This window comes from Chinchilla lanigera, unplaced genomic scaffold, assembly GCF_000276665.1.
Source record: "Chinchilla lanigera isolate Chin_1 unplaced genomic scaffold, ChiLan1.0 scaffold00060, whole genome shotgun sequence".
NCBI classification, from domain to species: Eukaryota; Metazoa; Chordata; class Mammalia; order Rodentia; family Chinchillidae; genus Chinchilla; species Chinchilla lanigera.
In genome coordinates this window covers 2,833,098-2,845,686 of record NW_004955461.1, presented here as the reverse complement: position 1 = coordinate 2,845,686, position 12,589 = coordinate 2,833,098, and the positions used below count along the sequence as shown (strand labels likewise).

Here is a 12,589-nt window from a genome sequence, read left to right as displayed (position 1 = left end):
CACACACATCATGCAAAGAAACTGTTCTACAACTCCACAGTGGATTCCAGACTCCAGACAGACTCTGTGGAAGACACAGGGAGGCACAGGGAACCAGAGCGTTCAGAGCATCACAGCAGCCCCAGCACAAGCATGAAAGCCGGCCAGAGCCCCCTGGTCCTGCCGCATTCAACACACTTCATCTGACTGCAGGCAAGCCAGCCTGGCCACAGGCGCGCACGGCACCAGAGGCGGCCTCCCCAGGCCTCCTCAGGCTCCGGCCCAGGAATCATCAGCTCTGGCTCAGCTCTGATTCCTTCTCAGGCTCTTCAGGGATGGGACACAAGCCAGCTCTCAGGGACTTTCCCAGAGGTGACTCATTTGTCCTCTTAACAGCATGCAAATGTCACAAGACCTGGCCTACCACCCCATGGATTGTGCTAGCTGTCTCTACACTTGGAAAGGGGAACAGTCCCAAACCAGCCTGCCTCACAGGGCTTACTTACTATGTGTGAGCTGACCTGGACCCAGGGCTTACTATGTGTCACGCTCAGAGGGGAGCTAACAACTGGCCAGGTTTCCCACCCCAGATCATGCAATTTTCTTAATAACCAGCTTCCTGAGGGAGAAACAAATGCCCAGAGAACCCAAGTGATTTCCCCTAGATCACAAAGCCAGAAAGCTAGTGGGCATACACAGTGAAGTTAAAACATAGCGTGAAGGTTTAAATACATTTTTAAAAATTATTACAGTAAAAGAAGCAATGTCATTAATCTCCCTTGGAATAGTTCGCCTTCAAACACGCTGTCCCATCGTTCTTGCCACTTTCTGAAGCACTTCTGGAAGTCCTCCTTTGTGAGTATCTTCTGTTGCTCAGCTGTGGCCGCCTGAGTATCCTGAATCAATTCAAAATGTTTACCTTTCATGGTTATTTTGACTTTGAGGAAGAGCCAGGACTTACACCACATCAGGTCCAGTGAATAAAGTGCACGAGGACAAAAATGTAATGTTTTTATGTGATACAAACTGCCCTAAACAGTTTGAGTTGCTTTAGGACACCAAGGCAGGCACAAAAAGACACTCCTCTGGGCATCTCTCCTCAGGAAAGTGATTTTTACTTTAAGTATCTACACATCTCCTGAGCATGCACCAAGGAGCTTCTGGGGTGCTGATGAGCAGAAGTCTGGGAGCCTGTGGCTGGCTCTGTTTATTTGTTTATTCATCACCTGCTGCTGAACAGTCTCCAACTTCTGCGTGACTCAGAGACCTTACCACTGGCAGCTGAGCCTTCACAGGAGCCAGATAAGCCAGCACGGGGGAGGAGGTCTTCAGCGCACTTCCTGCTGATCAGGTGGTGCTGTCCCTCACTCACCCTGTACCCAGCCAGATGGGAGCGGCACCCTCCCAGACGGCAGGGTGCAACCCACACTCAGCAAGTGTCCAGCACTCCAACAGGCCTGCAAGACCAAGACAGGGGAGGACGCCCCCGTCCAGCCCTCGCTGCTACCACTGGAAGGAAACCATTTCCTAGCCAGGTGAGAGGTAGAAAAGCCACCAGGGCTGACTGGGCACACGCTCACAGCCCATGTCACCAGGCTGCGCAGGGCTCACTCAGGAACTTAGCCCAGGTGGCAGGAACAGGCCACATACAGTGCAGCTGCCTGAGGCCATTAGCGGAGCATCAGTGCCAGGAGCCAGAAGCAGTGGATGCGTGAGGTGACAGTCTCTGCCGGTAACAGTCTGCTCTTGCTCCCGCCCCACTGGAGGCTTACATCCAAACAATGAGAAACATTTTCTTTCTTTCTTCTTTTTTTTTTAGGGTAATGGGGTCATCTCTCAAAGTTCTCACACAGCCTCCTGTGGACAGCGGAGAATGATTTCCCAGCTCCCACAAGCACACTCCTCTTCTCCAGGACACCCTGCCATCCATCCCCAGCCTCCTTCAGTTTGCCTGGCTCTTGGGAAAGGAGCCAGATCCTTCCACCTGTGAGAGTTCTTTCAGGCGGCGGCTATCAACCTTCACTCCCTCCAAACTCACTCAGGGTTAACGGGCTTGGGGAAGGGGCGGGAGGTCAAATGCAGACCCTCCTGGAGTCCTCTCCTTCATTAACTTTGGAATTCCACAGGCCAGCATTTTCTCAATGCTGAATAGTCACAGGGCGGAGGGAGGGACAGCTTCATACCCACAGACTCTGGGCTAGGAAAACCAGAAGACAGCTCTGTGGGGTGAAGCCAGCAGCAACCTGTTCCTCCATGAGGAGGAACTGACACTGAGAAAGCAAATACTAGCTGGCCAGCACTAGAGTCAGAACTAGAGATTCAGGGGTATTATGATTTACTGAGGAACCCGGTGAAGCTCAGACAGACAGAGAGAGAGAGGTCAAGGAACTAGAGCTCACACAGCTATCGAACAGTAAATCTTCAACACCTACCTAATTTTTCTTCAAAGACCATACTCTTCCAATAATTGCGGCTGTCAGTCAGAAAGGACAAAGTCCTATTCAATATGGCCACCTATGAGGTGGAGGACTGTCCTGCCTCAGTGACTGTATCCGGAGTCCAAGCCTATCAGATCAAAAGCCACTCAAATGGGCCCTGAGACCTGTGTGGACAGTGTCCCTAACACAAGCTGACCTCCCTAAGTGGTCAGTGAGACCTGCGTTTGGCAGAGAAGTACAACCTGCCTTTAGATTTTACGGTTAGACTTTACTATTAGTCATTATCAGAGCCTAGGTCATAGCAGACCCTCCACAACTGTCCGAAAAATAAACTAGGCATATATGAAACCCTTCTTTCTTCTGCATTTCCAGGAAAATCCCCCCAGAAGCAATGTCCACAAACTGCTCAACAAACCTCACAGGAAAATTACATCTTGCAATAAATTTTTTTTCAGTTTTTTTCAGTGACAGACTACAGTTTATAGCCCACTGCCCATTCTTATAAATAAAGTTTTATTGGCACACAGCCACACCCACTTATTTACATATTGCCTGTGGATAATTTCCAGACACAAAGGCAGAGTGGAGGACGCTGCAGAGCTTTGTGGCTCCCAAAGCTAAAAATATTTACTCCCCAGCCCTGGGTAGGGAAAGTCTGCCAAGTGTTCATTTAGACACAGATATAACACTCCACATACTGTGCTTACTTGGAGGCTCAGGGCTAACTTCAATGTTGAGTTTTTGTAACTCACTCATCTTTAGCATGCTTTATTTCTCTATACCTGTTTTGAAGTTCTAATCCCACACTCACATTTTGCTTAAAAATAGCTAACATTTCTTGAAAACATATTATATACCAGACACTGAATTAAATTCTTGAGTGTGTATTCTTATTTAATTCTCACAGTAAACTTTGGAGGGAGGTAATATTATTCTCCATCTGCTGATGAGAAATAAATGGGAAAAAAAGTAAATGAAGTTATCAACTGCATAGAGGAAATATTTACTGTGACCTAATTCAATCTCAGATACACAGTAATACAAGGGAAACTTTGAGTGCTCAATAAATAGAGTTGGTGGTGCCAAATCAGGAGCTATCATCAATTCAAGCAGAATTATAGGATTATAAGGTGCTACTATTATGCTGAGATTCTTTCGGTTTTCCATGTAGCTTCAAACTAAGGTGCACAGACACTTCCTCATGAATCTTTCAGATCTGGGGAAAAACATAGTGAAGTAAAGTCCCAGCACACATGATGCAGGAATCAGAATTACCTGTATCAGTGCTCCCTGTGTGGCAGGGCCACCCAGCCAGGCCACCACAAATCTCATCAAGGCCCTGTGCTCCACACTCAGTGCTCTCCAGGAGAGCTGAGGCCACTCGTTTCTTTGGGATCCTTGCAAAGCTGACCTGCTGTTAAATGTCTACATCCTAGGCAACACTATCTGCAAATCAGAGGCCTCATACATCAATTACAGTTGAACCCAAATTTGTTTAAGTATATGTGAAACAATTATTTTTGTTTAAAAAAAAAAAAAAAAGCTTGCCTGTCTACAACCGCTAATCATCTCACACCTCAAACATGTTGAGGTTCGTGGACCAAGGAGGGGCAGGGGAGTGGAGGCTGACAGAGCTGTGCTCTCTCCGGAGACAACAAATGCCTGGTCCACACCAACCTTACCAGACTGTAAGGTTAACTGGCTCACTCCGGGATTGTAAACACCCCCCGCCCCCCAACGCACCTGCCAGGGATTGCGAGATGGGACCCACGACATTAGCACTGAGCCACATCCCAGACTCTGCCTGTTTTTTATTTTCAAGGTTGGCTCAAACTCACCATCTACCTGCCTCAGCCTCCCAGAGCGCTGGAATTACAAGTATGTGCCACCACACCCGGCTTAACCATCAGCTCTGCAGCAAGGCCAGCTGTGCACAGAACACGGGAGAAAGCATGAGTCATACCCCTTCTCACAGGTAGAGCCTCCCAGGTCCCGGGGACCTCAATAGAGAAATGAGTCCAGGGTGCTACGCCATCTTCAGGATTGCAGCTTCGGTGGGGAGAGGACAGGAGGCAGCCCCAGGGTGACAGCAGGTGCCACCGATTGCCACAGAGACTCTCGGGGAAAGTACCATGTGGGTAACAGGGCTCAAACGTGCCTTCTGCGGGGCCACAAGCAGGCGTGAGATGAGATCAGGCAACAGGCACCTGGGCTGTGAGCACAAGTGCAAGCTACTCAAACAAACAGGGAGAAAGAGAACTGCCTGGGGACCCCAGCCCAGCCCTGCCCAGCAGTAATGGGAGCACTGGGACCAGCCCCACACCACCCCTCAGCACTTCTCTCTAACTGGTGAGTCCCAGGGCCCCTGGGCCTGGTCAGCCTGGTGCTGCTAATTCCACCAGCCGCGTCCTGGTCTCTACACCTCTCATGCCACAGTAAGCGTTATCACAGTAAGAAAAATTACAGGTCCCTGTCAATGAGGGCACAAATGCCCACAGAAGAGGGGTGATCTGCGCAAGGTCACAGCTGTGGAGTGGGGGAGGCGAGAGCCACGTCTCTTGGTGCCAGGCGCTGCGGACCTGTGAGTGTGGAATCAGAACCTGCTCCAGTACCACCTGTGTCCCCAGGGCACTTGCTCATCTCTGCACGCTGCAGTGACTCCCGCAGAAGGCAGATCACGGGAACAGTGCCTCCCGGCAGCTCAGCTTAGAGGTGTGAACTACATCATGTCCGCCCAGCACTGGGCTGAACAGATGGTGACTGCACCACATCCACATCCACAGGCTGCAGCCTCCTCGCCTACCCTGTGTGGACCATACCCACTGACTTGTGGTCGCTCACCCACAAGGGGCAAGAGATAACCCCGACCACCACCACAGTGACAGTTCCAGGGAGCCACAGGATAAAGGCAGAAAAACAGCACTGCTGGCCCTGTGATAAGTGAGGTGCGGCCGCAGGGCCAGGGTGGACTGAGAAGGCAGACGGGAGGCCCACAACCCCTCTGGGACTCCCTCCCACAGTCATTTTCCTCGATGAAACCCCCAAGCCCAGGAGTCATTCGCCCCTGTGAGCACAGCCAAGTCTCCGGTGCCAAAAGTCTCCTGGGCCTCAACAGCCCCTCACCACCGCCCGGCCAAATGCGTAAACACAGCACCCACCGATCTCCCTAAGCTACAGGGCACTGCCCAATGGCACATGCTCTCTACAGCCTAGGGCTGCTCCCCAGTCCCATCTGATTCCATCCCTATATCTCTGAGACCCCAGGCTGAGTTCTTAAATGCTGTTTCTCCCAAAGGACAAAGAAGACGCCCAGCTCTCCCCGGTATCACCCTTCTGAAGATCCCACAGGGCAAGTCTGAGCTCCTCAGCTGAAGCGGTCAGCTCAGCAGAAAACACTGGAGAGTTCGAGGCCTCCCGCTCTGCTTCTCTTGTATAAAGGGTCTTTAGGGGGAAGTTATGTGGCCCCCAAAACCCTGAGTTTCTCAACTGTAAAGTGGGCACCCCCTACCACCCGGTGGGATTGTTCAGCCAAGTTGTGCAGAGCCCCCTTCCCTCCATCCTTTCCAGGCATGCAAAAGGAGTCCTGAAGAGTCACCATCTCACCAGGCTAACTGCAACGCTCTGAACACTGTCTCCTGTGTGCTGAGCCTGTGCATGGAAAACTCTTGCCCGTCTCGAATTGAATCACTCGCACAGATGACTGTAAACCTGCAGCGCACCTGGGAGTCATGGGCGAGGAAGTGCCCAACGCCCAGAGGACTTCGTTTCCCCCCGGAGGCCAGAAAAGCTGCCTGGGAAGGTGCTCCTGGCACGATGGGAGGAGGAGCCCACCCACAATCGGACGAGGCCCTGCCCTAGGTGCTGTCTTGGCAGTCAAGTGTCAGGCAGCCCCAGGTGACCTGAGACCTTGTGCCATGCAGTGGTGGAGCTGCCACTCTCCTTTGGGTGGCCCAGGACTAAGGCGAACCTGTCTTGGCATGATGTATCTCCAAGCCACCAGGCCAGACCTGAGAGGCCGGTCCTTCCACTTGCAGGCACAGAACAAACACTTGGCTCCTGCTAGCGAAGTCAGCAGCTCGCTCCCTACAGCTGGCAGGACGCACCTTTCCTTGCCTACTTCCTACCTTGCCCTAGTATCCCACAACCAGAGGCCCATGCCAAGCAGAGGTCCCAGTGCAAACGCTGCACTTCCTGCCTGCTCCTGCCTCTGCTCCGAACGACTCTGAAGGGCCAAGCAATGTCCCTGTGTCAAAGCCACCCCTCAGCTAGCACTGCCCCAGCCGTGCCGAGTGTCTACCATGTGTTCCCACATCAGTGTCCACTTCACCACCCTCCTCACTGCTGCAGTGAAGCAGGTGATACTTTCCTCATCCCTACTGAAGAAAGAAAGGCAGGCGTCATCACCAAGTTACCCAGGATGCATGTGTTAAAGATGCAAACGCAACACAGGGAGGTGCCACCCAAGTCTCACTGTACTGGACACATGGGCTTGCTGCTCCTGGCTCTAAGCATGGAGCCAAGAAACTATGCCCATTGAAATTCCAAATTCTTAACTCCTAGCCAGCATGTCTCCCTTCACCTCCTTGTGCAGCACAAGAGTGACCACGTGTCAGGGACTTGCCATGTGTTAGAGGCACAGATGTGTTCCAGAGGCCCTGGTCTCCAAGGCACATACTCACCATCTGCAAGGTAAAGCCAGATGCACGATCCAGGAAGATCCATGCAGGGTGACAGGAAGGACACACATGTCAGAACAAGAAAAGGGGCAGCTTCCAGGAAGGACCTTCCCAGTTCTGCCTCCCCCCAGCTCCTGTGAAACACACACAATTGAGCTTATGAAAGCCCAGTTTCATTGAACACCAACAACATCACAGCAACCAGCAGTCAGGATAGTGTTGCCAAAACCTGGCATGCAAAGGACACACGCAAGACGCTTCACAGGGAGGAGACGCACCTTACGTTTCAGAGGGACCCCAAGGGAGCTAGCAGAGACCTCACAAAACATCCCCATCCAAGGCAAGGTCGGAGAGCTCAGCCCTCGTGGGCAGCTGAGGTCAGGTCCCTCGTGGGCATCCAGGCTGAGAGACCCCATGGGCACTCTGCCGCTGCCTTCCTGAAAACACCTTCAGCATCCTGATAAGCACCCGTGAGTCTACTTCCAGGATGCGAGTCTGACAGTATCATTCCCCCAGGCAGCTGAATCTCACTGTAAATCCACTGGGCTCAGAAAACCTTCGAGTACAACTGGCAGGCTCAGCAGTCTTGAGGGCATCTTTTTAATCTCCTTTGGATCCAAAGATCAGGCCTGGAACAGGGAAGAAAGAAAGAACGGTCTTATTATAATCGTTGACCCCAGAGTAGCCAGGCCTCTTTCCCTCCTTGTGTTTGACCCTAGAAATGAAAAGTGACTCCCCACAGCTCTGGTTCCCAAATACAGGAGGATTAGGAAGCAGCGAAGCAGGGTGTCTTTGGGCAAATGTGCTTCCCACGACAAAGCAAGGGCCTCTCCAACCCGGACTCGCAAATGTGTCCAGAGAATGGCTGGGCTGCAGTGCCAGGATGCAGATTAACAGGGACATCAGATGACAGGGAGGCCAGGCTAGCCTGAGCAGTCCCAGCAGGGAGCTGAGAGATTTAGGTTCAGCTGACCAGAAGTTGTGTTCTGCTTTGCTTCTTTTTAAAGACAACCACAAACCCTCCAGTGCCTCTAGGCTTTCCCCTGTGCAGAGAGCTTCTCACATGTCCACTCCACACCTCTGGAGCCCCGGCAAGGTACCAAGTGCCATTCCAGTTACAGGTGAGGCCTATGTCTCCTCCACCCGACGATAACTGGAGACCAGTCCATCCATGGCAGCCAGGGCGAGAGGCCTGGCATTCCCCAGCCACGCACTGATGCAAGAGCTGCCCTCCCTCTGTGGGCATCTTAACCGCTCCCCACTGGAATCGCTGGCATCCCACCCAGTGCAGGCACCCAACCACCCAGGGCTTCTTGCCCTCGTTCCCAGATGAAGATTTTGGGGCACAATGACTTTGCTTCACACAGGAAGGAAGGAGCCTGAGCTGAAGCTGGGCCATCTCTCTCCTGAGTCAGGTGAGTCTTGACCCATCACTCTGCATCATCTTGTGAGGCTGCCTATCCAGAATGGCTGTACCGTACATTTAGTCTGACATCTCACGGGTATAAAACCATCACAAAAACAACAGCTTATAAACTCTTCTTGAGTTTAAAAATGAGACACGTGAGTTCCAGACACTAAGCACCTTGCCCAAGCTCACAGAGCTTTTTGCTAAGCAGAGAGTCATCAGCAGTGTGAATCAAAGGTCCACGACTTTGGCCATCACCCCAGCTTCCATCAGTAACAACTAGCGCCACCAAAACAAATGTTCACAAAGGTAAAGGTTTAAAACATGGCACGTTTGTATCTTACAGTCCTGGGGGTCAGCAGTCAGACACAGGCCTCACTGGGCTAAAAGCAAGGGAACAGTACGGCTGCGCTCCTTTCCAGAGCCCCCGGGAGAATCTATTTATGGTCTTCTCCGATTTCCAGAGGTTGCTCTTCTGCCTTGGTTCTTGGCCTCCTTCTCCCTCTTCAAATCCAGCCCCACACTGCTCTGCCTGCTTTGCCATCAGGCGGTCTCTCACTTTATTTCCACGTTCAGGACTGGTGGTGGCACTAGGCTCCTCCCAGAGGAGGCAGAAGCGTCTCCCCATCTGGAGCATCCCAGCCTTGATCATACCGGTAGGGTCCCTCTTACCACATGAAGTACGGCATCCATAGGCCCAAGGGATTAGGACAGGGACATCTTTGGGGCCACTACTAGGCCCACCAGCAGAGAGCATCCTTCCGCTGCCCCAGGCATCCTTCCTGATGAGCCGCTGCCACTCTCAACATGGAAATCTGGAACCCTCCCCACAACCCAGCCCAGGGCACGCACACACGCACGGGCTACGGTGGCCAACGAGGAAAGCACAGAGGAAACAGGATGTTTTTCTTCTTAAAAACATCCACATGCTGCTGCCCTTACAGCGCAGGCCCGCTGAGGTCCTCGGACACTGGCCACACAGGGCTCACGCCAAGGTGGTAGCTGTTCTAGGAGTCAGCAGGGCACCAATTGCCAAAGACATTTAGGAGGTCAGTGGTAGGCGCTTCAGGCAGTATCTTACATCACGAAGGTGACTCCTGGAGGTGGATGAGATTTCCCACTGCACAGACAAGGCTGCTGAGCCTCAGGCTCCAGGAGACAGAGCCTCTGCATCCAGGTTGGTTTTAGTGCCTAAATATGGGCTCTCTCCATTCTGAAACACACCCTCTAAAAGAGGGCTTCTAGAATGTTCTGCTGCTGGTAGTGGTCAAGTAGCACCTGGTGGGCCAGCTCTCCTGTGGATAAGTATAAACTCTGCAGTACTGAGACTTTTTTTTTTTTGGTACCAGGAATCAGACCCATGACCTCAGGCTTGCCAGGCAAAGGCTTATACCACTGAGCTACATCCCCGGCTTCAGTACTGAGATTGAACTCAGGGTCTTTGCACTGAGCTACATTCCCAACTCTTTCATTTTGAGACAAAGTCTCATGAAGCAGCTAGCTTGCCCAGGCTGGGCTTCAACTTGTGATCCTCTTGCCTCAGCCTCCCAGAGAGCTGAAATTACATGCGTGTACTGCCACACTTGGCTGTACAAAATATTTCAAAAAGAAGATGGGGGTGGGGAATGAGAGGACGGGGAAAGAAGGAAGGAGGGAGGGAGGGACCCTAAATGCAGGACATGCTGGAAGGGATCTGTATGCCATTGGCATTCCCACAACGGCCTCCTTTTGGTCACTGAAAGCCTAAAGACAGGCCCAGGTCCATACCAGGCAGGTAGCTGAAACTTAGTGGTTTTGGCAGATTGAAGAATCGGGACACAGATCAAGGTAACACAGCATCAGAAAGGGAGAGCAGAAATCCTGAAAAAGGGAGACCTAGAAAAGAAAAGCCTTGAGTTCGGCATATGCACAGCCGCCTGCACCATGGAGCAAGTCCTGAGCCCAGCGTACACACTCCTGACTGAAGCCGAAACTAACCAGAACTCCATTACTGCCCGCCAGTCAGACAGGGTTTTAGGTTTACAAAGTGATGTTTCCCAAGTTATCAAATTCAAACATTTACTAAGTTAACTGCTCACTGAAAGAGAAAATCAACTCTTCCAAGCAACAAAATTCAGAGTCCCTACAATGTGTCATTCGCCAAGTTTATGACACAATTAAAATTAACTCAGGATAACAAATAGCCAAAAGGGGAGGGGATGGGGGGTATAAGATCTATTCTTATAAGAAGAACAAGCCAAGGTGGAGATCATACCCATGTTGCCAAGATGACCAAGCCGCTGGAATTAGCAGACAAGGATTTAAAGCACCGACAAACTATGTCTAAGGAGTTAAGGGACATTATGTTCTTAGTCCGTGAGCAAACAGGAAACCTCAGCAAGAAAGGAAAAACTAAGAAAGCCAAATGGACATTCTACAATGAAACGCCTTGAACAGTCGCTGTTATTGGGTGTATGTAACAGCGAGCACACTGGAGAGGAAAGATGAGTGAGTATGAAGAGGGAGGACAGGGAGGCAGGAACACAGTCCTCGGAGCCCACACCATCCTCGCCCGGCTCAGTTCTCTGTTTCAGGCCAGTGTGTGAGATTTCTCCTGCCTGATATCACAAAGAAGATATCCACTCTATCTCCTCCTGAGGAGGGATGCGGCAACCAGCTCTGTCTTATGTCCATGTCACTTCTCTGCACCCCACAAGCAACACCTGTTGCCCTGGAAGATGTTGTACATCCAACCGCCTCTGCCCAGAGATGGCGGCCATGCCCGTGACAGGCTCTGCTACAGCTCCGTGTCCTTCCTCCCGCACGTGTGCTACGGGACACGCATGAGGACTGTGGTGCTCCCAAGCCCGCCAGCACGCCCGTCATGCTCCCAATTCCGCTTCCCAGGGAGGACGCCGGGGTGGGGCCCAGGTACAGATAACCCAGAGTTTGAACCCCATGCTGGGTCATGGTCCTGTGACCTCAGGCACATTTCAGCTCTTGTGTTTCCTCATGTTTAATAAACACACAGAACAAACCTGTGCGTCCTCTGAGGATCATCTGCGAGTGAGAGGATGAACAGACCAGCGCTCAGTAGCACTACGGAGTCATTGTCCTCCTCCATAGGTGTCACCCCTGAGCATTGAGCTTGGGAAATGGGAACCGAAGTCAGGCCGGTTCGGTCAAGTCACAGAGGAGGAGGAGGAGGCGCCAGCACAGACCAAGCCCCTCCTGCAGCCTCTACCCTGCGCTGGGTGCGGGACCTGCGCTCAGCTCAGAATGCACTCAGCTGAGAGCTGCCATGCACAAGCCCTGGCAGTCCACCAACAGTCCTGGGCCTCCACAGGGGCTCAGCCAGGGGTGGCCAGAAGAGCGCTCCATAAATCACAGCTACATACCGAGTGCTTGCGCCACTGGCCACAGAGATAGGGCCCGGAAACCACAGTAAATAAGCAACACACGGTCCAGCCCTCAAGGGGCTTTTAGCTGCACAACGAAATCCAGAGAAGTGAATGTGCAGACAGCACATGTTCATAAACCAGAGTACTTGGCGACATCCAGATGACACGGTAAGCTGGCGGGGGCTTATGAAGAAAAGGGGAGGCCAGACCTCGCTGGACATGAGACCCGCTCAGGTCAGCACACACGGCAACTTAAATACTCAGGTTCAGTTTTCCTGCTGAACAGCTAAGAAAGGCCAGAGAGGTACAGTGACTTGGCCAAGATCGCCCAGCTGAGGCCTGTGGATGTGGAGAAGAAGCCGTGAGACAGATGCCTGGCACACACGAGGATGGACGGAGCTGGCTGGCCTGAGGCATCATCAGCCAAGGGCAGCTTGACCAGAAGCCCAGCGGAGGGGTGAGACCCACACCTCCCACCCACACACTCATTCCAGCAGCACGGGCTGTGTTAACCCTGGTAACCTCCAGCACTGCTGTAAGACGGGTCTTCCACACAGACACAGATGGGACCACTGCAAGCCAGGGGCTCAAGGTGTCCTGGGAGTGAGGAGACAGAGTGGGAACATGAGCCTGGCGCTCAGCCTCCGGGGCCTTTCTGCTTCACCACTCACCTGTGCTGCCTTGAAGGACAGTGTGGAGTGAACGACA

The 12,589-nt window shown here is 52.3% G+C and overlaps 1 long non-coding RNA gene across 7 annotated transcripts in view; it reads right to left on the bottom strand.

Moving 5' to 3' along the window:
* Positions 1-12,589, bottom strand: part of LOC102004680 — a 232,304-nt gene that overhangs the window by 156,043 nt on the left and 63,672 nt on the right. For 6 of the 7 annotated variants that reach the window (XR_001236575.1, XR_001236579.1, XR_001236580.1 and 3 more), the window contains one exon: positions 7,372-7,722. This is a non-coding gene — a long non-coding RNA (uncharacterized LOC102004680). Of the gene's footprint in view, positions 1-7,096; positions 7,228-7,371; positions 7,723-12,589 lie in introns of all 7 variants that reach the window. The other variant, XR_001236576.1, reaches the window with a different exon arrangement.